Raw genomic sequence first — 26572 nt, forward strand, 5'->3', positions numbered from 1 at the left:
CAGTATTCGTATCCCTGGTTTCCATGAAGACTTGGAAAAGATTCACATCATGTGGGTGACACACATTTCATTAAGGTAGCTAATGTTGATGACAAATGTATGTTTCAAAAAAAAATAGAACAGTGGTTGATACAAATGAAGGAATGTTTAATGGGAACATATGTAAAGTCATTAATTTGTTTTTAAAAACTCAAAATAGTAAAGCAGTCTAGGCTTAATAGAAATTTATTTAAAAACACTTTGAACGTTGGGGTGCCTGGGTGGCTCAGATGGTTGGGCATCTGCCTTTGGCTCAGGTCATGATCTCCAGGTCCTAGGATCGAGTCCCATGTGGGGCTCTCAGCTCAGTGGGGAGTCTTCTTCTCCCTTTCCCTCTGCCGTCCCCTGCTTGTACTCTCTATATCTCTCTCTCTCTCCAGTGAATAAATAAAATCTTAAAAAAAAAATCTCTTAAAAAGAAAAAACAACACTTTGAACCCTTAAATGCAAACAGTTTTCTTTTGGAGAGTCAACTCTGGTTGGTTAGATAAGTTGAATTAAGTGCCATGCTAAGGAGGAGTCCCAAGTAAAACAGTAACTAATACCCAGTAGAGACTTAGGCCCTACCTTTCAGGAGCTTGTAAAATAGTGTGGGTGACAAATCTACAAGTAAAAACAATACGGTATGGAAATACCAAAGCATTGTGTTCTTGAAAATTTGCAGAAAGGACATTTAACACCACATAATGGTGTCAGCAAATGATCTTCAAAAGAGGATATGATTAAACTCAGAGGGATAGGAGTTTGTGAAGTTAGGGTAGGGGCACTGGTATTCCAGGCTGATAAACTATAGAAAGGGCCAGAGATGGGCATGCATGTATATTCCAGGATTGTAAGTACCAGTGGTCCAAGTAACAATAGAATGTGAGGTAGAGACCACTGAGTTTTAATAGCTTATATTCATGTATGCCTGGTACACATGAAAGTATTTTACTATACTAACTCATTTAACTGTGTTGTATCCAATAGTTTTTGCTGCATAATAAACCCACAACTTACTGACTTGAAACAATCCCTTACTGTTATTCTTGAGTTTAGGATTCAGCAGGGTATCTCTGCTGGTACGGGCAAGGCTTGGATTGTCTTGGCTGGATTTGCATCTTCATCTCTGCTCAGCTGGTTGTTCATCTAATCTGAATGGTCTAGAATGATCTCAGTCACATCTCTAGCAATTGCTTTGCTTTTGTTGGGGGCAGTAGAAAAGACTTGACCCCGTGTCTCCGGTCATTCAGCGAGTAAGCCAGACTTGTTCACATGACAGTCAGAGGGTTCTAAGATCAGCGGGAGGACCGATCTCAATGCTCAAGCACAGTAAAGCCTCTGCTAATGTCCAAAGCAAATCCACAGGGTCAGCCTGCATCGAAGGGTATGAGAAATGTGACTTCATACCTTGAGAAGAGTGAAAATATGTATGACCAATTTTGTAATCTGCTACAACTTAAGACATACCTTGAAGGTAGGTGCTTTTATTGTCAACCCCAATTAACCTCTGAGGTACAGGTAATATTAAGCTTGGTCAAGGTCACATAGGCATCAAGTGGTAGGTCTGGGATTTTCCAACAGGGCAGTCTGTTTCCTGATTCTTACCCACTGTACTCTGCAGCATTTTAGGGAAGAGATAGGGCTAGGTACAAGACTATGAAGAACAATGTATGTTATTGTGAGAAGTTGGGCTTTTATTCTGAGGGAAGAATGATGATCAGAAGACTAACACAATCATCTTTGCAGCTTAGAAAGATCAGTTGGGCTGCATGATGGAGAATGAATTATAGGAGGGCAATATTGAAAATTGACTCATCAGCCAACTTCTCAGTATATTAATCTATCAGGATGCTGATGGAAGACTGACCTAAGGTAGAAGCAGTTGGATAGCTATATAGTTTTATCTAAATTAAGGAAATGCCATGTTAAAAATCATCATACCTATATGACACTATTGACTGGCTGTTAGTAGCTGGGGAAAATGGAATTGTGGGTTTGTAATGTGGGTTCCACATTTAGGGAAGTACAATTACTTTATCATTTGTTAGTCAATAATGAGTAATCAAGGCAGAAGATTTTAGGTGATATAAATAAATGATTGGAGTTGACAGTAGAGGTGTGAAAGGGACTTTAACGAATACATTTGCTAATTGGCTTTGTAAAGATGCCAGTCGCCATTCTGTCTCTATAAGTGAAGCATATAAATGGCACTTACTCGGTGAACACAAAACTCCTTTGTGATTGTCCATTTGCCAAACTAACTCACAAGGTGTGAACATATATTTTTGTAGAATACTGACTTAGCATCTTAGAAAAACCAGATACATTGCCCTAACTATTCAAGAATGAAAGAGGGATTTTGTTATCTTATTTGATTTAGCGATTCGTAGCCTCTTGATTTCTGGGATGGTTCATATGAGCCCAAATGAAAATGATTACAGATTTAATTGAGAGTATAATTATTGAGGTTAAATTTTTATCAAGCCTGCATTTTGGTGTGATGAGTAAGTAAGATCAGAGATAATGCAGAGACTATGGAGATTAGTTTTCTTTATTGCTTATATTATGTTGTGTTTTCAGGAAATACACTGTCAATTGGGTTGGCAATATTAGGGGCCACCAGAGGACATTCATTTAATCACCGAGAACAGCCATAACAGCCAAAGAGCCAATATTTGGAAGAAAATGAAGTCATTTCAGCATAAAATAAAATGCTCTGACTTTTAGAGGATCTGCTAACATCTTAAAGTGAGAGAATGTTAGAGCTTTGGAAGGGACCTTGGACAGCACATATTCAATATTTCCATTTATGGATAAAGGTACTGAGGTTCAGAACAGTTAAATAACACTTCCAAGGTTATGTTGCCAATTAGCAACCTGGTTAGGAAAATAACCCAACTTTCTAGTTCTCATCCAATACATTATCATTTAGTTGTTCAGAAGAGTGTGTGCCTGCTCCTGCTAAAATGAAGAACTCTGTCCATTTTCTGATAGAGAGCATCTCTTCTTGAATAGTTACATGGGTTCTGAAGATATTTAAAAGAAGGTGCTTTGGGTTGCTTTAGCTCGCTGAAGGAACTTGTAACAGTATCTGGGTAAGTTTGTCATGGTCAAATGTATAATTTTTTACTTACCAGTCCAAAAATTACATGAGGACAGTATATCAGGATGTGCTTGACTAAGGATGCTACACCACATTAACAATACTTGAAAGACACTTATAGGTAGAAAGCAGAGTGCCCATCAGCTCGTGGCATTACAATAAGAGATGTAACCATCAGTCAAAGGAGACATTCTTTTGGACCTATTGTGTGCACTCTCCTGCTTCCACTGACCTAGGAAACCAGATGACTTGACAAGCTCAGAGTTAGACTGAGAATAGGTATTGATAATTGACAAATACTTCAGAGTCCCAAGCTAATATTGCCTCTTTTTTTTTTTTTAAAGCCATGGTCTTTTTTTTTAATTTTATTTATTTATTTGAGAGAATGAGAGAGAGAGAGAGCATGAGAGGGGGTTGGGTCAGAGGGAGATGCAGACTCCCTGCCGAGCAGGGAGCCCGATGTGGGACTCGATCCCGGGACTCCAGGATCATGACCTGAGCCAAAAGCAGTCTCTTAACCAACTGAGCCACCCAGGCGCCCACTAATATTGCCTTTTATGTCCATGTTCAACCACTCAGTATTTTGTCTTCTGCCAGGACAAAATAGCTTGGTTTGGAGGCATGCGTAACACACCTTCTGGTTGGTTTGAGGATCAGCATGGCCAAAGCTTATTCCAGTGACATGTTCTCATTTATTCAAGTTCCGACTGTCATTTTTTTCTGGCTGATACTCCTGCCCCACCCCAGCCACCACATATATATTAATACTTTTCCAAGTCTTGTTAGGTATCAGAGATCTCTTTGAACAGAGACTTTACATGTCTCTGATCTCCCTTTACTATTTAACTTTCGGAAGGCAACCTAATTCCCTTTACTTCCCAATTCTTGGAAGGTACCACATCACCTCTTGTCATTTCTGTGTTCTGCCTCTAGCCCTGCCTCAGTTGGAGTCCAGATTCTACATAAATGTTAACAAAGTCTGCCAGGGGTTTAGCTGGACTGATATGTAAATAGCAGTTATCTTCCTGGTGCTCAGCAAACCTCCATAAGTACTAATTCTCATTCACCTATTAATAGTAATGAAACTGACAGATTCTGTTTCCTGTAAGCAGTATAAAAAGTAAGCACATGAGAAATACATGAATCCCTAACATAGGTACAAAAAGGATGGATTTGGAAATCAGACATGGGGTTTGAAGCAGGCCTCACCTCTTACCAACTGTGTGAACTGTATCTTTGCATCTGATCCTGTTTTATCATACATAACATTTTATTTTTTTTAAACTTTTATTTATTCATTTGAAAGAGAGAGAGAGAATGAGAGGGAGTGAGCGGGAGAGAGCAAGAGAGCACGAGTGGGGGTGGGGGGCAGAGAGGCAGAGGGAGAGGGCAAAGCACTGAGCCCAATGCGGGGCTGGATCCCAGGACCCCGGGATCATGACCTGAGCCAAAGGCAGACGCTTAACGACTGAGCCACCCAGACACCCCTCATACATAATATTTTAATGATACTTGCCTTTTAGGATTGTTAAAATTTAAAGCAGTTCTGTACATTTAAGGCTTTATTAATATGGCTACCACATAGGTGTTTACTAATTCTGTATTTTTCAGCTGAGAACTATAGATTATTGATATTTAAAGATGGAAAAAGTAACTTCACATTGGCTAAGACTTTGTTAGCCTTAGAATAATCAGAGCAGCCTGAACACATATGCGGTGGTGCCTCATGTAGAGCATTCTCAGTGATGTTAGGCTTAAAAATAAAACTGGTATTTTACCAGCAAAATGGGTATATTCCAGAACAGCAGAGAATTGCCGTTTGGAACATGCAAGCTATAATAGCAAAACCATAGCAAGTCCAACAAAGGAGAGGAACATTATTTTATGGAGAAGAGGGTGGAAGTTGGGAGGGGTGGTTTTGAATGAAAATCCACTGGAGAAAAGCAAGAGTTCAGGGTGATAATGGTTTCTCATTGGCTGAGTTGCAGGGGTAGGCAATTCCTTGTAGGGGATGCAACGTGCATCTTTCCCGTTGGGTCGTGTAATTGACGATTCTTTCCTGTTGAGGAGTCTTCTGTTGGGATCTGTAATTGACAGTTCTTCCTATAATTGATGCTGAGGGGCAGTGCGCCCCGTTCTGTCCTCCCAACTCCATCGGAGTGAGGTTTCCCTGTATTCATTTTCACAGTAAGACTATAAATTTTCACCCAGAGACCTTTGGATACCTAAACTGCAAAGATATGAGTTTCTGGAATAGCTGTAACTTATCCATTCAAAATGTATCTGAGAGTATATTCTTAGAACACACAAAAATTAATCCTCACTTAGGAGTTTCTTTTAACAGCCAATCTGCCAGAGCGCATAGAGTGTTAGAGAAAGACCTTATTAACATTCCCTGAACAATAGTCCTCTATTCTTTCAGGTCTTTAGAAAAAGAAAGGATTCGATGATCCCCCATGGTAGCATTTCATAACCATATGTTGTCTGTGTTTAGTAGTTAGCTGACAAGGCATCTTCGAGCTCAGCTGCACAAGTTGTGGCGATAAAGTCTGGATTTTTTCCCCCCTTGTATGAAGTGTACAACCACATTATAACTTACTATTAAAATATGCCCTTCAGGCTAACTTAACATCTCATTTATGGAAACATGAACATACTCCCTCTGCCCCCCACTGGCCTCAACAGTGTTGACTTGCTACAGTTTGTAGAATACGTTTTTAATTTGCTCCTCCACTTGTCAGTAGCAGCCCACATTTTGTTTTTGTTGTTACATAAGCAGCAGCCCAGAATCTTTAAGGGCTGCATGTCAGGCTGTCTGAATCCTTGATACAGCATGCACTGGGAGAAAGGTCAGATTAATCTGTATTCCTTAATAAGATTGTCTATTTCCCTATGATATAGAATAGCTTTTGTCTCCTTGAAATGTGTATTTTGGTTAAGACCACTCCACTGTCAACTTACTTTCCACAAGCCTCTGCCTATTTCTCCTTTAAAATGGTGGTTAGCTAAGAGAACCACCAGACTGAGATAAATTGATTTCAATTTACATAGTGAAGACACCAGAAAAGAACAAGACTGTATTTTGGCCATAAGTTTCTGATACGATTGAAACTTTGTAAAGTGACCAAAGAGGATATATGCCTTCATAATTCTCATGTTCTTCTGGGAAGTATCAGTAGCATCTGGAGACCAAGGAGAGGTGGGGACTGTGTATTCCTTGTACCACGACTTGCTTTTGGACAGTGGGCTATAATGATAGTAGGTCTTACACGAGACTCTGTTCAACATACAAACTTCTGTTAGGAGGCAGCCCCAAACTATCATACAGCCTTTCTGTAAGCTCATGTCGGACCTTCTGTCCTCATGACTGCAGCAAGCGTTGGCAGCATGGAAGGTTAACTCTGTAGCAGGTTCAATAATATACAGATAATAGGACCAGGCGACTCTATAAGCAGATCAGAGTTGGGGTCCCTGGGTCACCAGGATTTCATATCCTAAGTGCTGCCTATAAGATGCTAGGAAGCTGCTGACTTTCTATGCTGTGATCACATCTCATTTCACCTGCTAACTCTGTAGCAGGTTCAATGATACACAGATAATAGGACCAGGCGACTCTATAAGCAGATCAGAGTTGGGGTCCCTGGGTCACCAGGATTTCATATCCTAAGTGCTGCCTATAAGATGCTAGGAAGCTGCTGACTTTCTATGCTGTGATCACATCTCATTTCACCGTCCCTTAAACTGATTAACAAACACTGTGGCACAAATTATAAGAAAGTCTTTTGTTGAACTGTTAAGTAGATATTTTTCTCTGTCTTGTAGGCAGGAAATGAAAACCCACAGTACCTATTTCATAGGTTTCTTAAGAGGAATACATTAGGAACATGTATGTGAATTGCTCAGCCTGGTGCCTTAAACATAGTACATGTTAGCTTTTTTTATTATCCACGTGATCAATTATTGGTTGTAGGATGAAAAATATTTTTAACAATTGCTATGAACATAGTACATAATATCATCATATGAGCAGATTCTGGTGTTAAGAGTTAGCTACAGGGGTGCCTGGGTGGCTCAGTCAGTCTGCCTTCAATTTGGGATCCTCGGGTCCTGGGACCACATCCGGCTCCTCACATCCGGCTCCTCACTCGAGGGGAGACTGCTTCTCCCTCTCCCTTTGCCTGTCACGCCCCCTGCTTGTATGCCCTCTCCCTCTGTGTCAAATAAATAAGTAAAATAAAAAAAAAAGAGTTAGCTACAGTGAAGGGGTTATTTATTTACATGGTCAAGGATTTTCTCCTTCCTTCCATCCTTTCTTCCTCTTCCTTCCTTCCTCCCTTCCTCCCTTCCCTCCTCCATTCCTCCCTCAGATGGCACATATTAATATTTATTACCTGCTCATTCCTCAGACATGCTAAATTTCAAATAGTTAATGGTTCTTATTCTTTACATAAAGAACTGAAAACAAATACGGATTTTCTCTTCCCTTCTTCTTTCCTTCCTTCCTTCCTTCCTTCCTTCCTTCCTTCCTTCCTTCCTTCCTTCCTTCCTTCCTTCCATCTCTCTCTCTCTCTCCCTCTCTCAGGTCCTTTAAATTAGAAAACTGTTTCTTCTGCAAGAGTACCTAATGAATCAACTAAGACAAAACACGTAAATCTTCATTTTACATACTCAGCTTCTTAGCTTCTTGGGATTAGCAGCTGCTTTGGGTACATCCCTTTGCTTGTGGGCACATACTCCCTGTGTCAGTCAGTCTGTTGCTTTCACACAGTAATACAGTTTTGGATTCCCCCAGGGGACTAAAGGAAACATTGTGCTTTAATCCCCTCTCTGACCCTGCCTCCTCAGGAGGACTTAATCATGATGTGAATAGGGAGTAAGTGTATGCGAATATCCCTCATTTGCAATGCATGTTGTGTCTGCCTCTTTAAATAAAGTAAAGGTTAATATGTTGATTTCCTATTTATAGGTAACTTAATGCTTCTAATTTTTCCTAATCATGGTGCAAGGTTTTTGCTCAGTACTACGATTTCTTAAATGATCTTTCTAAATTGTTATAATGATTTGATGAGTTTACTACTCTCTGAAGAGGTCCGATTGACAGGTTTAAAGAGACAAATCATACAGTACTTTTTTTGCCGCATAATATCTAGTTATAGCAGTAGGTCCTTCCATTAAGCAAACTGTATTTCTCGTTGGTACATCTTTAGGCTTTTTTCTTTGAGCCCAGACATTTCTTTTTTGGCAATCCAGTTTTAAAGGTAGGGCTCATCTGACCTTCACATATATCAGAATAGATTCACACAATATTTAATCTGAAAGCTGAACTAATATTATCCATCAGAGGAAGTAGATACTAATTCATTACATCATTTCCATTTCTGACATTAGAAAAGAAAAACCAGCTTGACATTTTACTGTTTTTTCTTCCTCCTTTCCTTTTTTTTACATGAATTAAACTGTAGAAAAGCCTGTCTTCAGACAGTGTGAGACCTGGAACCATCTTGAGGAACTAACCAGTTACTAATCTTTGCCTCAGCAGACTGGGAACAGGCTACTTAATTGGTATCTTTATGTGTTTTGTTCAGTGTATTTGACACAGCCTTTCTTCTGGGTCACTTGGCGTTCCAAGGAGATGCAGTGTACCATCTGTAATGAGTTGCAGAATGACTTGTCTGCCCACCTTCTAGTCCTTTATTATTTTCGAGTCATTTTAGACAATATAAACTATGAAAAGACACAGTTTTTCCAAGTAGAAACAGGTCTGAAGGATCGTTCATTGATTCAACAGGTATCAGTTGAGTGGCTCTTCGTGGCAAGCACGGTGTGGGCACTCGAGGTATTAACCACCACTAACTACAGACACATAGAGGATGTCGATGGTGTGTGGAGCAGAGCTTTAAACATTTCTTAAAAAAAAATTTTTTTTAAAGATTTTATTTATTTATTTGAGAGAGGTAATGAGATAGAGAGAGCATGAGAGGGGGGAGGGTCAGAGGGAGAAGCAGACTCCCTGCTGAGCAGGTAGCCCAATGCAGGACTCGATCCCAGAACTCCAGGATCATGACCTGAGCCGAAGGCAGTCGCCCAACCAACTGAGCCACCCAGGCGCCCGGGAGCTTTAAGCATTTTTATATAGATTAATCAAGTTTTCTTGGAACATCCACGTGGGACAGGGACTATTAATATTCCCATATTAGCAGAGAATAAATTGAAGCACAGAAAGCTTGTTACTTTTCCAGGGTGGAACTGAATCTGTCCCTACGCAGTGCATCTCCAGAATCTATCCTGTTAAACATGTCAAAAACTAACATTCAGCCCAGTAAATTTGAAGATCTAATTGGCTTTATTAAGCAATTCATGAATTCGGCAGCATCCTGTTTAGCCAGTAGAAAGGAGCTCCTAGGAGTTGTACAAAATGGGAGGGTTTTAGAAGAAGGAGGTTGCAACAAGGATGTTAGGAGCCAAAGAGAAGAAAGGATTGTTTCAGGCAAGGTAATGTCCCACAGGGGGAATGAACAGGGTATTGTCTCATCAGGCAGATTAAATCATCATCCTTTGGGGGCTCCAGAGGGGGAGAGTCCTTGTGGCAGACTACCTCATTGGTGGCTACCAGAGAATTCCTGACTGGTAAAATTCCATTTCTTGGGGGGACAAGGGGTTGAAACTGGGTATGAAGCCCAGTCTGGTGACATAGCCTAGCATAAGTGACTGCCTTTTGAGCCTGTGATTTTCTTTGTGACAAAATCAGTATATATGTAACCACTTGCGCAAAGGTGACTGATAACAAAGTCATTGCCTTCCTCCGGCCCATGGGATGTCCAGTTGTCCATTTTTGTTAGGAATAAGTCCCCAGTTCTGTGCTGTCGAGAGCATGCCCTGTGTACACGGGTTTTGGGCAAACTTAAGAATAATGGTGAATCATTCCACCCTCTGTGCATGAGATGGATGTTTATTGAGTACTTACTATGCACCAAATGCTATGCAAGACACTGGGAGCCAAAAAGAGGAATAATAAAAACCATTTTCCCAATTTCATACGCAGTTTAAGCTGTTCATTACATCATTTCCATCTTTTGTTTTCCCGCTGTTTTAAAGTACTTAAAATGGGTAATGTGGCTATATAAAGAGCACACCATAAATTATAAACCGCTATGCAAATATTAGGTTTTATTTTTATCATTGCTTGTTTTATTGAACAGCATCTTATGTGCCCTTCTCATAGGTAACTTTGGCCATTTGTTAATTCCATTTATATTCCATCCAAATGATTAAACTTGGTGTTTGTGGTTCCTGAGTAAAAGACACATAGTCAATTAAAATTTCAGGACTAATATTCAGTATGAGATGGCCGTGTTGCTAAATGAAAATGCATATTATATGATGAAGGGAAGCTGCAAATTTACTTGGATTTTCCTATCAAATTAGCAACTTGCTTGTTACAGAAAATGAATGCTAATTAGGTCTCTGTTCTGCAGAAGGCAGCCCATCCCTACCCCAGGACAGTGTTGGTAAAGCAATCTCAATTCTGCAAGGACTGTTCTTGCCCTCTTTTTGCTGGCACTGGCAGGAGAAAAGGACCAGGGAGGATCATTGTCGTGTGCCAGAAGCGGTGTTGAATGATACCCCTCATCACTGAACCTGAGATGGTCATGTTTCTCAAAGTAGAAGCCAACCTTGGAAAGACTGGGGGTTCCAGATGAGGTGGGTTGTTTCCTGCTGGTGAAAAACGGACACCTATAAAAACCAAGAGATGGGGCACTCTTGGATTCAGGGCTAAGGCAGGCAAGTAGAATCCAGTAGGGAAATGACAAAGCAGTCTTTATCAATGAATAAAGAATTTTGCGCTTTGGGGTCAATGGTTAAGCAACTGATTTTCAAAACAGATCTTTAAAAGCCACAACGTAGAGGCCGGGGGCTGGAGATGCAAAAACAAATTTCCTGGTGATTATTTTAAGAGGGACTTAATTTGATAATAATGCTTGCCACACACTTCTAGGTTGAAAATCCCAAGGCTACCAGTGAAAATGGAGGAGGATCATGTCCGGTTTTGTGACAGGTAGCTAGACACAGGTGCCAGGACAAGGAATACAGGCAGAAAAGTATGATTGAGGAAGCTCAGAGTGACATGGTGAGTGGGTGGGTGCAGAGGGAGGATTGGGCAGGTGTCTGTGCTGAGTGATCAAGGCATGGGGTATGTGAGTCAGCCGAAGGCTCCAAGAGTGCATTAGAAGTGTAGCATCGGTACCAAAGAAGTCACAGTTCTGCTCTGCACTGGTCTGAACACACAGGAGGTAATGCATTCTGTTCTGGGGACCACGTTAAGAATATAATCAACTAGGGGCGCCTGGATGGCTCAGTCATTAAAGCTTCTGCCTTCGGCTCAGGTTGTGATCCCAGAGTCCCAGGATTGAGTCCTGCATCGGGCTCCCTGCTCCGCGGGAAACCTTCTTCTCCCTCTCCCACTCCCCCTGCTTGTGTTCCCTCTCTCGCTGTGTCTCTCTCTGTCAAATAAGTAAATAAAATCTTTTAAAAAGTAAAAGAATATAATCAACTAGAACACGCACAAGGGGGTGTTTCCACCAGCATTAAGTGATTTGCAACTGAGAGACTATTCAAGGAAGGCCTGATGACCCTTTACACATCTGAGAGACTGGCTTTTATGTGGGAGAAGGGGAGATAGAAAAGGAAGAACATTTGTATATTGTCTCCTGTGTTCTAGGCCCCGTACTAGAGACTAAAATACCACAATTAATCTTCACCAAAAAAATCATGGTTGCTCAGTATGGAGTCGAGAAAATGAGGCCTGTAGAGGTTGGGTGTGATGCACAAGCTCACACCAGAAGTACTATGTGTTGCCATGATCCCAATTAGGATCTTTTGGCCTTCGATGCCCATCTTCCTTATTCTCCACTTTGTTCTGTTCTCAGGGGTTAGAAATGAGACCAATAGGCAGAAACTTTCACAGTGATTTAGATTAACATAATGAATCATTTTTACCAAATTCTCTTACTATTCAAGAGGTTTTTATATGAGAAAGGAGTTACTCAGGCCAAAGCAGGATGTCTCCTCAACTGGGAATGTTTTAGGGACAGTTGTGGATGATGCCCTTTAATATCCCTTCCAACCCTGAAAGTGTATATTTCCTGATTTTATGAATAAACCCAGAATGAGCATCGATTGAGCATCCAAGTGTAGTTAGCATATTGGAAACAGGAGGGAGGCGGGCAGAGAAGGGACAGGTCAAGGCAGACAGTGAGAAACGAGAAGACATGTTTAAAAGGCAAGGCAGGGGGATGCCTGGGTGGCTTAGTTGGTTAAGCCACTGCCTTCGGCTCAGGTCATGATCCTGGAGTCCTGGGATCGAGTCCCACATCAGGCTCCCTGCTCAGCAGGGAGTCTGCTTCTCCCTCTGACCCTCTTCCCTCTCGTGCTCTCTGTCTCTCATTCTCTCTCTCTCAAATAGATAAATAAAATCTTTAAAAAAAAATAAAAGGCAAGGCAGGGAAGGCCCAGATGGTAGCCCACAGGAGATGAGAGAGCAAGGTCTCATGTGGAAAAGAAATAAGAAACAAGCCATCAGCAGGGTGCCTGGGTTGGCTCAGTTGGTTAAGCATCTGCCTTCGGCTCAGGTCATGATCCCAGGGTCCCGGGATCGAGCCTCGCATTAGGCTCCCTGCTCATCAGGGAGCTTGCTTCTCCCTCTCCCTCTCCTGCTCCCCATGCTTGTGCTGTCTCTCTGACAAATAAATTAATAAAATCTTAGAAAAAATAAAGGAAACAAGCCACCAGCACCTGGAGAGCATTGACTCAGAGGTGAAGTTGTGCAGAGTCCACAATCGCCAGTGACAGGTGCTATACCAGCATGGGTAGAGCGTGGGGTCCTGGATGATTGCAACTATACACACAGATTGACTTCCAGGAGTAGCATCATTTTGTTTTAAGGTTCAGCTGCAATAGAGTTGTAATGAACATTGCCCCCAACTGAATTGACTGGTGGTGGTGGTGTGGGGGCATTTGTCTGAATTAGTGGAAGTGGTCAGATATGTACTTGTATGAAGGGCTGAGCACCAAAGGCACATTACCCAAGTAGATCTTTCTTGGCAGAAAGATGAACAGGAAGAATTGCCTGTTAAAATTAGTCGCCCACGGAATTCTGAAACATATAGCCGTAATGATATTTTCTAAATCATGTTTCCCAAAGGATATTTCAGTGATGAGCATACAGCTCACTTACTTGAAACTGTGTAAATTGTAGCAGTTAATTTTCACATGGACTAAATGGCCTTTTCAAATGATTATAGCAATGCCCTTTGCTCCGGAATGCATTTTCTGCGTGTTTGTGTTGCAGGGGGCGTGTTTGCTGACCCATCTCCTGTCAGAGACCTGTGCACAACTGGTGTCCATTCATCCCAACCTCCCATGCTCTAAGAAAGAGTTCCCAACTTCTAGAAAATGCCACATAGTCCCTATTTGGCAGGAAGACCATTTTCCTTCTCCCAGAGTTCCGTGACTCCAAAGGGAGGATTGACAGGGCTCCTTGGCCAGAAGTCTGTCTGCTGCATTGACCGTCCAAATGTCTCCTTTGAGCAGATGCTTATCTCTTGTAGGGGGAACCTGGAAAGTTGGTTCCTAACCTGCTTAACTGACTACACCTGCTCTTTCTGAGCTTGGTTGTGGAACTATGACCACCTTCCGATCCGCAGTGATGGATTGATGGTGACAGGCTGCGTTAAAGTTCTGAGCTCCCAGCTGGTCAGTTCATTTCACAAGTACAGTGTTGCAAGAGCCATTTATCAGGAGTGTGAACCCAGAGATTTAGATGTTTGAGGGGACAGCTGTTGGACACACTGCTTAGAGAAATAACTCACAGAAGATTAGGGTAAGACAGCCTGTGATACAGGACGGTGGGTTCATTTGTTAATTTTTGGTCTATGTGATTGGGGAATTGTGGTAAGGAAAGGTCTCCATGGACGTTTCTTTCTTTCTTATGCCTGGAAAAACACCAGCAAAGATTTGGGTGACCCCAAGTCTCATTTGCTATAACCCTTATATAATGTCTGTGTATGTATTTGTAGAGAAATTAAAGCAGGATTCACTTTTTCGTGTGCACCTAACACTCCGCTAATGGTGAGTTGATAAAAATTCCTTTGAAAAGACACACATAGGACGCCTGGGTGACTCAGTCGGTTATGTGTCTGCCTTCGGCTCAGGTCATGATCTCAGGGTCCTGGGATCCAGTCCTGCATCGGGCTCCCTGCTGAGTGGGGAGTCTGCTGCTCTCTCTTCCTCTGCCCTTGCTCATGCGCACTGTCTCATGCATGTGCGTGTTCCCTCTCAAATAAATAAATAAATAAATAAATGAAATCTTTAGAAAGGTTTAGAAAAGTCACACATAGCACTGGTTCAAATCCTTTTTAATCACAGACCATAGAATTCATGACAGTTGTGCTCTTCAAACAATGAGCACTTTCAGCCTCCCCAGGGAAGTAAAATTAAATCATTATTTGTGATGCTGTTTTTTGCTTGTTTGTTTATTTGTTTGTTTTAATTGTCTAAACATTAGTTTTGAGCAAGCCTTTTGACATTGATTTCCTGGCAAGAACATAGGCCCGGTTTATTTTCGTGAACTAATTGCTCCAGTCACAGCAGAAGCTCAAACTCTTTCTTTCTTCCCGCTATAATAATTAATGCAAATTACACTCCCAAAATATGTCTGTGGGTCTCCCTTCTTGTAAACTTTTGTTGGTGTCGGGCCTCTGGATGCAACATACTGGGCCTTCTGATGCCACTCCCCCAAGTAGATAGGACTTGCATTTGAGAGAAAATTTCAGTACTCCAGCTGAGACGTCACATATAAACTTACTAAAGTCAGATTGGCCCGATGTGTGCACTCTTTTTCCAAGGCAGTCTGTATCAGGAGCTGCATTTACTCTTTGAAACCACAGGGGTATCCTTGGGCGTATTACCAGTATGAACTGTTCTTTCATGATCCATTTTGGAAATATTCTATTTTTGTTTCTTCCCCAGTCACACGCACATACTCATTACACTATTTGTCTTTCTCTGGTTTTTTTTTTTTTTGTTTTTTGCATCTTTTTGCTCCACATCCCTGCTTTAAAACACACACACTCCTGCATGAGTTCATGATCTCAGTCTTATTCTCTGAGATGAGTGAGTGCATTGGCAGAGTTCCCTTACTTACAAAGTCCTCTTTTTCTCCAGTTTTTTTTTTTTTTTTAATTTTGTGGAGGATAGCCTTTTGGTTTTGTTCTGTGTTTGGTCTTCTTCATCTTTGATGTGTATTATACCCACTACTCATCACTGGCATCTGTAAAGTAGATATGTTTTCTCTCTTGTACAGGAAATTGCGCTCAGAGAGGTTAAATTACTTGCTGGAAGTCAGAACCGAAATTCGATTTTGGAATTGTCTACCTTCAAATTCCATTTTTTCCCTCCTGCTGTAGTCCCCAGTGCCTCTACCCTTTTTCTGCGCATAAGAAGATTACGTATTTCTGATAAAAAATGAAACAGATAAGCATCTTCCAACATATGCAAGTAGTGTAGGTAGGGAATATTCCCAATTTCCTGGTTCTTACTACGGGGGCATATCTGGAAAAAAAAGAAAAATTAGATGTCAATCCCAAAAGCAATAAATTAGATTGGAGTTCTAATGCGACGAGAGAGTAGATAAGCTCCCGAACCATCGTTATTAACTTCTGTTAAGAATGGCTAAGTCTCATTCATTATTTCAGTTGTGTTTTGTTATTTCCTTCTCCCTGACTCCTTTCCATACATTAGGCTACAGTCGGGTTTGCTATAAAGTTGAACCAGTAAAAACAAAATCCCCAATACTAACAGTGATAAAAATAAAGAAGTCCGCATCTGGGACCCAGCCCAGTGTGCCTGAGGGGGCCTCACCCTAACTAGAATCAGTGGTGTCTCTGCCCTTTGCATTTGCCTCCAGGACTGTTCTGAACTTATCCCATTATTAATTCAGCATTTCTCTGCTGGTCTCTAGACTTGTATTTATAGCCCTTGAGCAGGTATGGGCAATGCTTTCTTCACCTTGTAATGACAATAGCTAACATTTAGTGCACCTTTAATAAATTCCAGGCACTGTGCTGAACACTTCAGCTGCATTATCTCATTTAATTGTTCACACTCACAAAGGAGGGGATGATTATGGAATAACATTGGGAAATTTAGTAACTTGTCTGAGGTTTCACAGGTGCTAAGTGATTTGCCCAGTCACAGAGGTAGCAGGTGGGCGAGCCAGCTTCAGACTCTTCATTCTTCTGACTCCATGGCCTCAGTCCTTAGCACTAGATTTCCATTCTTTAACACAGTCTTTGTCACAGTCATTGCTCAGAAGGGCTTCTTGAATCAAGAGAGAGACTGAATTCTGTTGAAACAAACCACAGGCTTATAATTAGAAGATCAAGGTTTGAGTTGCATCTACACCACTTTTCACTTTGTGACCCCGATAATTCACATCCCTTTTCTGCACCCCCTTTTTCTTCAGCTTTAAAATGTGGTGGGAAGGGTTAAATGAGCTCTGAGGTCTCTTCCAAACTCTGACGAATACAGTGAGAAGTGGAGACTAGAAAAATCATTCAGAACCGCCAGCTGATGCACCAGTTAGTGGGCAAACAGCTATTGCTTTATTCCAGTTGGTCTTCACTTCAGCTGTAGTGGTATAATTCCATTTAGATCCAATCTAGATATGTTTTTGCAGGGCCTCTATCATTTTCCAGAATGTTTGAAAAACAAAATACATTTAGGCTTCTAACCCTGAGTTTGGAAATCTGAAATATACATAAGATGATATGAATGAAGCTGACTTTGATTACCATATAGTGGCATAGCTGGGGGCTGCAATAAAAAAACCTATAAAATTGAACTCGATATGAACCATGACAGGCCTCCTTAATGCATGGATGCTTTGGCTTTCAAGTGTATTCTTTCGCTGCATTATACAAAATGTGGATAAAGTGATAAGTGAGTTTAAAAATGATTGTATAAGTGAAGTGCACTGTCACACTGTAAAGCATTTTGCCCTAGGGAGACCAAAAATGTAAGGCAGCCTCATTTCCTTTCTTTTAAGTGCTTTCTGGGTTGCTTAGGGTTGCCATTGATGGGTTGGTTGGTTTGTTGTTTGCTAAGTTAATATTAGTCTTGAATTTTCTTTTCTTTTCTTTTTTTTTTTTTTTAGGAATTGTTATTCAAAGGGGATTTGTTGAGAGGGAGAGAAATAAAGGCAGCAAGATGGGGGAAGATGAGAGCTGAGAAAAAGAGAAAAAACCAGAGAGAGAGAAATAGATGTTAATTCATAAGCCTATATATAGATACTTGAAACCATAAAAAGGCACAGGGCTTGTATCTTGGGGAGGCCACTGGGCTTGCTTGAAGTCCAATGATGCAAAAAAATTAAAACAACCAAAGTTGATGACCATGACCACTCCCTTCTCTAGCAGTTTATAGACCCCAGAGCATGGACATTGCCTCTGTCCCAGCCTCAGTGCCGTGAATGTTCACAGAGCCCTTTGCTTCTCTCATGTGGTAGACTGTTCCATTCATGGAGGTAGCAATGGCCACAGAACTGCAAGAGGACCTGCAGACTGGCGGAGCAGATAGGAGCTGTGTGTCTACCTGTCTTATCCTCATGTCTTCTATCATCTCCACCGCTTGTCTGATAGTTCAGCAGCTAACCAGAGAGAAAGTTACTCCAGTTTCTATTACCAGTCAGTTGCACCAGTCTCTGTACACGGACCAACCTTTGAGGTCAGGCTTAACTAACATACAAAGTTTTATAATGTTTCCTTCCCATCCTGAGTCAGTTCTTATCAAGAAGGATAATGAAAGTGACACGAACGCAGTCCAACTGCCTGATACAAGATAAGAATGGGCTTTGGATTCAGCCTCACATCCTGCTTCTATCACTACTGATGGTAGGTAGGAAATTTGCCAAGGGCTTCTCTCTGTACCTCATTGGAAAAGGGGAATACAATGTTTCCTTTGCCCAGAACTTGGGAGAGGTGGGCTCAGTACCTATAAGGCATAGTTCCTTGCATATAGGTCAAGTTCAATATTTGGTAGTCATTGTTATTTCACTTGCACTCTTGCCTGAAGGGAGCAAGCTCTTCTTTTAATGTAGGGAAGCCTTGCAGTTGAACCACCTACTGTGGATTGAGACTTCAGCATGACTCCGTGAGGACCCTCTATAGAGGGATAAAATCATAAGCTTGCTGATTCAGGCCCAAACAGGCTAAAACTAGGGTGGGCATGATGCTAGGAGTGTGCTCACCTAGCAGTTTTTAAATATAATAATGTCAGATACAGGTGTAGCATTCAATCTGTATCCATTCTGGAGGCCTTTACTATATACTACTGTAATGCAGCAGAGCAGACTTATAAAAAGCTCACTCTCAAAGTGCCTGGTCTTATATTCCCAAATGCAAATCTTCCAAGTTCTAGTGAGGATAGCGGCAATGTCTCCACCACCACCAAGCACGTGTCTGTCCTTTACTATTTAGTAATAACCCTAAGTATTTTTCAAAATGCAAAGATTTCACTGAAACTCTTGTGAAATTTAGCAGCTCTTTTGTTTTAGTGGCTGCAGTTAGCATACCCTGAGCACTGATGGTCAGAGCATTGTTACTAAGACTAGTATGTGGTTTTAAAAGAGAAAATACTGGTAACTAAACAGTATAATTTCACACAATCAACTTTCAGTTATATAGGGTCAGATCAGTCCTGCTTAAGACCAAGCAAGTTCCGGATGTTTCATTTCTGGGCTAAGATATCTGATACGGGCCACCATTGACAAATGCTAAATACCCCCCTCGATCCAACCTTGCATGGTAACTGCAGTGGGGTCAGGGGAATGGGTTTAGTTTGAGGTCTGGGAAGGTGCAGCATTACCACCAGATGGTTCCCACTCCAGCATTCACTGGGCCCACATAGGTACCCATCAGAACTCCAGATACTGATCACCCTTCTGAGTGGGGTTAACCTACAGCTCTCATCAAGAGCTTGCTGCCTGATATCCCAGCCCCATTGGGGAGAGGAACAGGTCCTAAATCACCTTATGAATAAGCTGCTCTGAGAACAGAGGTGGACATGTAGCTAAAGACATTTAAGCATTATCCCTCTTACTTGCCTGGGGCCGGTTCCATATCCTGACATAGTTTTGTATTTGTTATTTTGTAGTCTTAAAGTGATCTCCTCAAATTGTGTAACTTCTAGCTCTCTCTGAAGCTGGGGAATGAGTATTTATTTTAATCATTATTTGGGGGTAAACCTAATATGACAAAGTTAAGTTTAGAACATAGGGTGCTTTATACTACAATGTTTTAAAATGTTAAAATAATACTGTGACTTGTGTCAATTACCAATTACCTAGTGTTCAGCTGTGGGGAATTTTGGGAGGGACTCAGGTTTGAACCTAGGTACTCTTAAATGAGTGAGCCATCAACATCAATAGAAATGCTTCTAACAGCATTTTCCTATGTAGGTAACGTGTGGCAGAGAGCCTCCTTCAGCACAGATCCAGTTTGAAGATTTTTTTCCACTTAATTTTATATGCAGGGTGTGCTTACCATTTTTACGTAACTTCTTACCTCAGGGATTGGAATAGCAGACAGCGAGGAAAATAGATGAAAAGAATGTGTAAGAGAATAGAGCCACGTAGAGAAGCGAAACGTACCTGTAGAGATCGCAGCTGGGGAAGATGGGCTGCATCAGTGAAAATGCAGCAACAGCGTGGGGCCATTCGGGGTAAGGGCGAATTGATCAAAACAGATTTTTCCCTAGGGATTTCACTTGCAGGGAGGTAACAATCACACAGTAGATCAATTAGCCCTTTATATCTTAAATAGGGGCAGATAAGTGATGTTGCACTAAGTAAAACTGAATTTGGACTCAATATGCTTCTTATGCTACGTAGAAATTTTATCATATCTGAGGCTATATATGCTGTGTGGGCTAATGCACAAGCTTTGGAGTTGGAATGCTAGCTTTTTAAATTTAGGTACAATTAATGTACAATAAACGCACACAAAGGGCACAATTTGATGAATTTTGACCTATATAGTCTATGTGAAACTGTCACTCTAATTAATAACCTCACCCGTCACCCTCAAACATTTCCTCACACCTGTTGAGTCTGTCCCTGTCTACTGTGTACTCGCCTTCCAGACGTTTACTGTTAGGCTTTGTGTTACTGTAGATTAGTTTGCATTTTCTAGAAATTTATGTAAGTGGAATTATATACGTTATTTTTTTGGGGTCAAAATTCTCACTCAGCTTAATTGTTTTGAGATTCATGTACCTTGTAGTTACTTTTTATTGCTGAGTAGTGTTCCATTGTGTGTACATGTGACAAAGTTTATCTGTTTACCTATGATGGACGTTTAGATAGTTTCCACTACTTGACTATTACAAATAAAACTGTAGTGAGCCTTCATTTGCAAGTCTTTGTATGGCTATGCATTCAGCCTCTTGGGTCTCTTCCCACCTAGGAGGGAAAGGGCTGGGTCATATGCTAAATGTACATTGACTACTTGGATTTAAATCTCTGTTGTACCACTGAGTAGCTTATGACATTACATTAGTCATTGCATCTCTGGTATGTAAGGCGCAAGTCTGTTAGAAGGATTAAATCATATGATTCATGTGAAGTGTTTGCTTAGCACTGTGCCTGGCTTATATATAGGAAGCATTGATCATCTTAACTGTAATCTTTTTTAACTTTAAATATTTTAAAACTGTAGAAAATTTCATTGTTGAAATTTTTTAGCTTTATTTCTCGGGAAAGTTCATTCATGTGAAAAGGGATTATGCCGTCATATATAATGGCACATCTAATAAATACTCTATTTAAAAGATATGTTTCATTGTAACAGGAGGTATGTACATGGTTATTAGCTAATGAAATACATAGAATGCTTACCAGGCTGGCAACCTTTGAAATGATAGATTGACATGAGAGATTTCAGTTTCTAAAAGACTATCCATATATTAAAATGCACGGAATGTGTAATCAGTTTATTTTTTAAATTTTTTATGTGTAATCAGTTTAATGAGGGTTAATAATAAATATCCATTTATATATGAAAAGTCAATGATAAAAGAGCTAAGATAAAGACAATGCAATTCTGTAGCTTCTCCTTGAGTTCTGGTGTAGTAATTGAGGAGTGATCTCTACATTGAGAGGGGACCCACTTTCCTTATTAGCTCTGTTGCTTTGGGGACATCATTTAACCTCTCTGCCACTTAGAAGAATTAGCCTCCAGCTCAAAAATCTATGATTCGGTGACACATTACATGGCAAGATACTTCTTTAACCATTCTGGCGCTCCCTCAAATCTAAACATTGAGTTGAAATCATTTTTTAATTATGCCCATGGAGAGTTTTATGGTTGCTTAAGGAGAGGTGTAGATATTAATGCATTTATGCAGGAGTCCGCACTGGGTGTCCACATTCAGTGCTGTTATCTTTTTGGTCTGCATGCTGAAAACCAGTCAGGTATCACAGGAGACAGAGCTGAGCTCTCAGGTTTTATCACCACTGACAGAGGGTCAGAGCCGAGCAGCCACCCTCTCTCCAAGTTTGCTTGAAAGTCTCTTAGACGTGAGCAGTACGCAGACATTTTGCTTTCCTCCCAACTGTGGTATAGTACGTGGAGGAAGGTCCCTCTTCTGGGATGTGGTTTTTGCAACACAAAGCCCAGAGAGACACAAGGAAACGCTGATTTTTCTTCTACTTTATTTTTAGTTTTACTGTTGTTTGGATATTCTTTTCAGCAGTGCCTTATATGAAATTAACCATAACACTGCACTTAAATTGACACCTGCTGTCCGTCTTTTCAACTAGCAGCTGGATGAACAGATGCCAGTGAGCAATTGCTGTCCAATAACCACCCTGCTCTATTTTGTCAGAACTATTATTTGCATTTTTCATATTTATTTATTTATATGTATAGCTGCTTTTCCCTGAGTAATATTCAAACTGCTGACCCCATTGTTGGAGAGTAATGATTTAGAAATACTGCAGTGGTTATAAATTCTGATATAATATATCATAGACTGGAACTGCAGAATGATCAGACAGAAATGCTGTCTTTTTCAGATGCACACTTGAGGGAGACATCAGTGTCTCTTAATAAATTTCGGTCTCCCTGCCCCCACATCTCCACAGGACCACCAGGGCCATCTGCTGGAGAGGATTTTTGATAGGAGTTTCTAAGGTTGTTGCTAATATCTCTTCAATTAAACACTGGTTACTTTCTTTGCGGAATCCTCAAAGGCAGGGGAAGTTTATTTGGCAGTATCTTTAGAGCTTGCTTTTAAACAGAATGATTTCTTTCCATTCTGACATAAGGAAGGGATGTTTTGGGCCACTACTGACATTTTATTCATGCATTTAGCTTATTCAGTGGGTCTGCTGGGACTGAGCACATGGATTGACTTCAGCTTCCAGTCCTCAAGAAAGCAGTCAGCTTTTCCTACGGAGTTCAGAGAATATGCCCCAATTTGTGGGTAGTTCCTCTTAGCATTCCTGTGTGGTACACAGCATACATTGAATTTTGTTCCCTTCAGTAAATTGCTAGAATGTTTTCTCTCAAACAAACTCAACTTCTGATCATCTTTGTTGGAAAAACTATAAAAGCCTCATTCTGTGCAAATATGGAAAAACTATTATCTTTCCCTATTCTGGGGCAAAAAAAAAAAAGGCAAATCAGATAGTCAAGAAAGTCAATTGTTGGTTTAATTTCAACATTTCCAAAGTGGTAATCATATTTTTAGTTATTACTGTCAAAGTTATAAATTATTAAAGGTCTGTGTTTGTGATATTTTTTCACTTCTGCATTATCCAAATTGATTGGCATGCGGTAATAATTTAATTTGCCTTTTGCTTTCTCGTTGCTTTAAAATGTTTACAGAATGCAAATGATTATATTAAAATTGTACAGTATTCATAATCAGTGTGCTAGTTCAGTGTTTTAAAAGGAAGCTCAAAATGAAACCTTTCAACCTTCATCCATTGATCTTCTTGAATGTCTTTATTTTTTAACCTAATTTCTGGGGAATTAAATGATCATGTAACATAAAGGTAATATATTCTCCTGTAGAATGTAGAAATTTCTCTAGAATCTATTCTCACAGGATAGGCTGCCAGATGCCAGTCTCCCAAAAGGGAGATTTATCCAAATTTTCAAATTTGCTATTCTTAAGGGTTTTTTTCTTTGTTTTCTAAATGTTGAGCAACTAATAGCAATTGACAGGAGGGATTTGTGTCTAAAATTCAGTGATGCCTTCAGCAATATTCATTTAATCAAGTTTTGCTTTGTGTGTGTGTGTGTGTGTGTGTGTGTGTGTGTGTGTGTGTGTGTAAAATAAGAAAGGCCCATGAGATGATTTCCCAAAAAACAATGTTTGATTCCCTAGGATAGATTTAAGAACCAGATCAACTGAGCCAAAGAGCAGTGGGTGCATAACTCATATTCAGATTTTCCAGTGACCTTGGAGATTCTCTGTTAGAGACCACTGAAGGATTAGCCTTGGGACATTGGGGCAAAGGAAAAGTTCTGTTCCTATGTCTGACTTCAATATGACTTTTCTTCCTACCTCACTGTTTAGAAACACTAAACACTCCAGTTTCTTTTTTTGTTTTAAAGATTTTATTTATTTATTTGAGAGAGAGAAAGAATGAGAGAGAGAGAGAGCACATGATGGGGGGAGGGCCAGAGGGAGAAGCAGCTGATGCGGGACTCGATCCCGGGACTCCAGGATCATGACCTGAGCCAAAGGCAGTCGCTTAACCAACTGAGCCACCCAGGCGCCCTGAAACACTCCAGTTTCTTTACTGCTTTCACACTTGCTGTTTACCCTTCTATGCCCCCATCCACAGTGCATTTAACAAGGCAGGAGGACAGGACTGGTGAAAGCATTTTCAAAGGCACCCTTGCACATCCCATGCTCACAGAAGGACGCAAAATCGGTTTATCCCTATAATACAAAATACTTCTCTGTCTGATAGCAGGAATATGTTTTTAAGTACAGATATTCTTGGGAATGCCTTGTTGGACACCCTGCACAGGATTATGGAAAATATTGTAAACTGTTGAATGACAGATACATCAACCTAGCACATGGTTGTGTGTGGACCAGAACTGTTTTTACTCTGTGGGATTTTATTAGTGACAGATTGCTTTACTTGCAATATGCTCATGAGTTTGGTGTGTTTGTGGGTTTACGTGGGCATTATAAAGTGTAGATAAAAACAATAAGGCATCAGATGGGGGTGGAGAAAGTGAGTATCTCTTCGTGGTCGTTGGGATAATTTGGGATCTTCCATTTGCAATTTACAGAGAATTTATATCTGTTTTGTCTCTGGCACCCATGTCCAGAATTCTCCGCTCCCCTGTTCATAGTGTGTTTGGTCATATGGGATATACCACAGGGAGAAACAACTGAATATGTGTATGCTAGTGTACAGAGCATGGATAACAAATAGGACTCTGACTTGGTGACCCTAGAGTTGGGATATACATAGTAGCCACACAAGGGGACAAAAAGATTTGTTGATTTACAGCCTTGAAGCTCAGAGGCCACATATTTCTAGTCAGATGTTGGGTGGGTAAAAAGTATTTTGGCAGCCGCCAGTCCTTTGAGGACTCCACCGTCTGCTTCTTGGCTGTCAGTTTCAGCCTCCAGCGCCTTCCAGTTTTCAGCATACCTGGTCCAACCTTCAGTGGCACTAATGTGAGCTCATCGGGCACTCCCCCAGCAAAGCAGTGGCCACCCGGGTGGCTGGATCCACAGTCCGGCAGAGAAAAAAATGTGAGCTGTGGAACAAGGAACGCAGGGCGCACAGCCGCAGTGGCCACTGGGGGCATGTGGTGATTCTACACAGAAAACTCACCTGGGCTCAAGGTTGTCCCTGTTCCAGTATTGGTTATGAGTCTTCTGTTCATCATTTCTGTATTTATGTTGCACATTTGGGGCAAGTACACTTGTTCATAGATTCGGTTACATCCATCTGTCTGTCATCTGAAGAAGAAGGAAAAAAACATATCTTGGACTTTCTGTTTGTGAGAAAGAAATATTCTGTAAGCTTATTGTTTTACAGGGAACTTAACAAGAATTGATTTAAGGAATCAGTTTTTTTCTATGGCTAATAAACTTTTTAATTCATTTAAAAAAGAAGTATTTTGGTCAAAAATCTATTCATTTGATACCCACCTTCTTCCTGAGAGTATAAGATATTTCCAAGAGAATAGAATGGTTTTCTAAATCTTATCTTCCATATTTGAAAAATGGTTGATTTCAGGGGCGTCTGAGTGGCTCAGTCGTTGGGCATCTGCCTTCGGCTCAGGTCATGATCCCAGGGTCCTGGGATCGAGCCCTGTGCCGGGCTCCCTGCTCCGCAGGAAGCCTGCTTCTCCCTCTCCCACTCCCCCTGCTTGTGTTCCCTCTCTCATTGTGTCTCTCTCTGTCAAATAAATAAATAAAATCTTTAAAAAGATAAAAATAAAAATGGTTGATTTCAGAACTTAGGAACATACCCTACTATGACTATTGTAACAGCAGTTCTCTGTGATTATTCACTTACTATATTCTGTGTTAACACAATGAAATCACCAAGATACCAATTTTGGGGAACTATAACACTCAGAGTAAAATTCCTAGAATTTTCTACCGTATAAACTATATTGAAATAGTTCAGAATTTTTCCATTATAATCTAGAAATGATTTTTATAAGTACTCAAAACTAAATGTGTGAAATATAAGACATTTGGCATCCATTTTTGATATATATCTAAGGTGGAAAAAAGGTAGGGCTTAGTTAAACAACAGTTCTCTTTGAGTAGAGTTCAGTGTTACGTGGGTTTGAATTCTGACTTGACTTATTGCTCAGATAGTCTTCCAGGTAGAAAGGTAGTAAGCAGACAAAACCATAACCAAATTGGGGCAGGAGTGTCAGGGAGAAGCTTTTGTTTTTAGAAGGGACAGATTTGAATGAAGTTGACTGAACTGATCCTTGGATATGCTAACAGCATTGCACTTACTTCTTCCTCTTCTTTTCCACCATTTTAAAATCTTTTGGCTTGTCATCTTGATATAACCTTTGTACAAGGACTCAGAAGAAAGTCAAGCTGCTTAATAATCATATAAATTAGGTAGAACAGACACATCTTTGATAGGAGAAATAACTAATAATGAAACATGTTCTTAACAAGTGGCCAGTGATGTGACAAATATTTCCTATAAATGGAATTAAGGGTGAAACGTGCAGCCACCAGCTAACATTTTTAAAATGAGAAAATCATAGTTAATTCAGCTTTATGAGACAAACATATTTAAAAAGATGTTGTATAAATGCCTCATGCAGTAGTATGTGGTTTTTTTCTTTTCATTTATTTGTACTTAGGAGAGTAGGGCAA

General features: G+C 40.6%; 1 protein-coding gene and 1 pseudogene across 9 annotated transcripts in view; both read left to right on the forward strand.

The window, feature by feature from the left end:
• UNC5D (unc-5 netrin receptor D) overlaps window positions 1-26572 on the forward strand; it is a 531172-nt gene that overhangs the window by 62331 nt on the left and 442269 nt on the right. The window lies entirely within an intron of this gene.
• LOC114198152 (protein transport protein Sec61 subunit beta pseudogene) lies at window positions 17712-25150 on the forward strand (annotated as a pseudogene).

This window comes from Eumetopias jubatus, unplaced genomic scaffold (genome assembly GCF_037043125.1).
Source record: "Eumetopias jubatus isolate StellerSeaLion01/CBP00866 unplaced genomic scaffold, mEumJub1_p1.0 scaffold_2, whole genome shotgun sequence".
Classification (NCBI taxonomy): domain Eukaryota; kingdom Metazoa; phylum Chordata; class Mammalia; order Carnivora; family Otariidae; genus Eumetopias; species Eumetopias jubatus.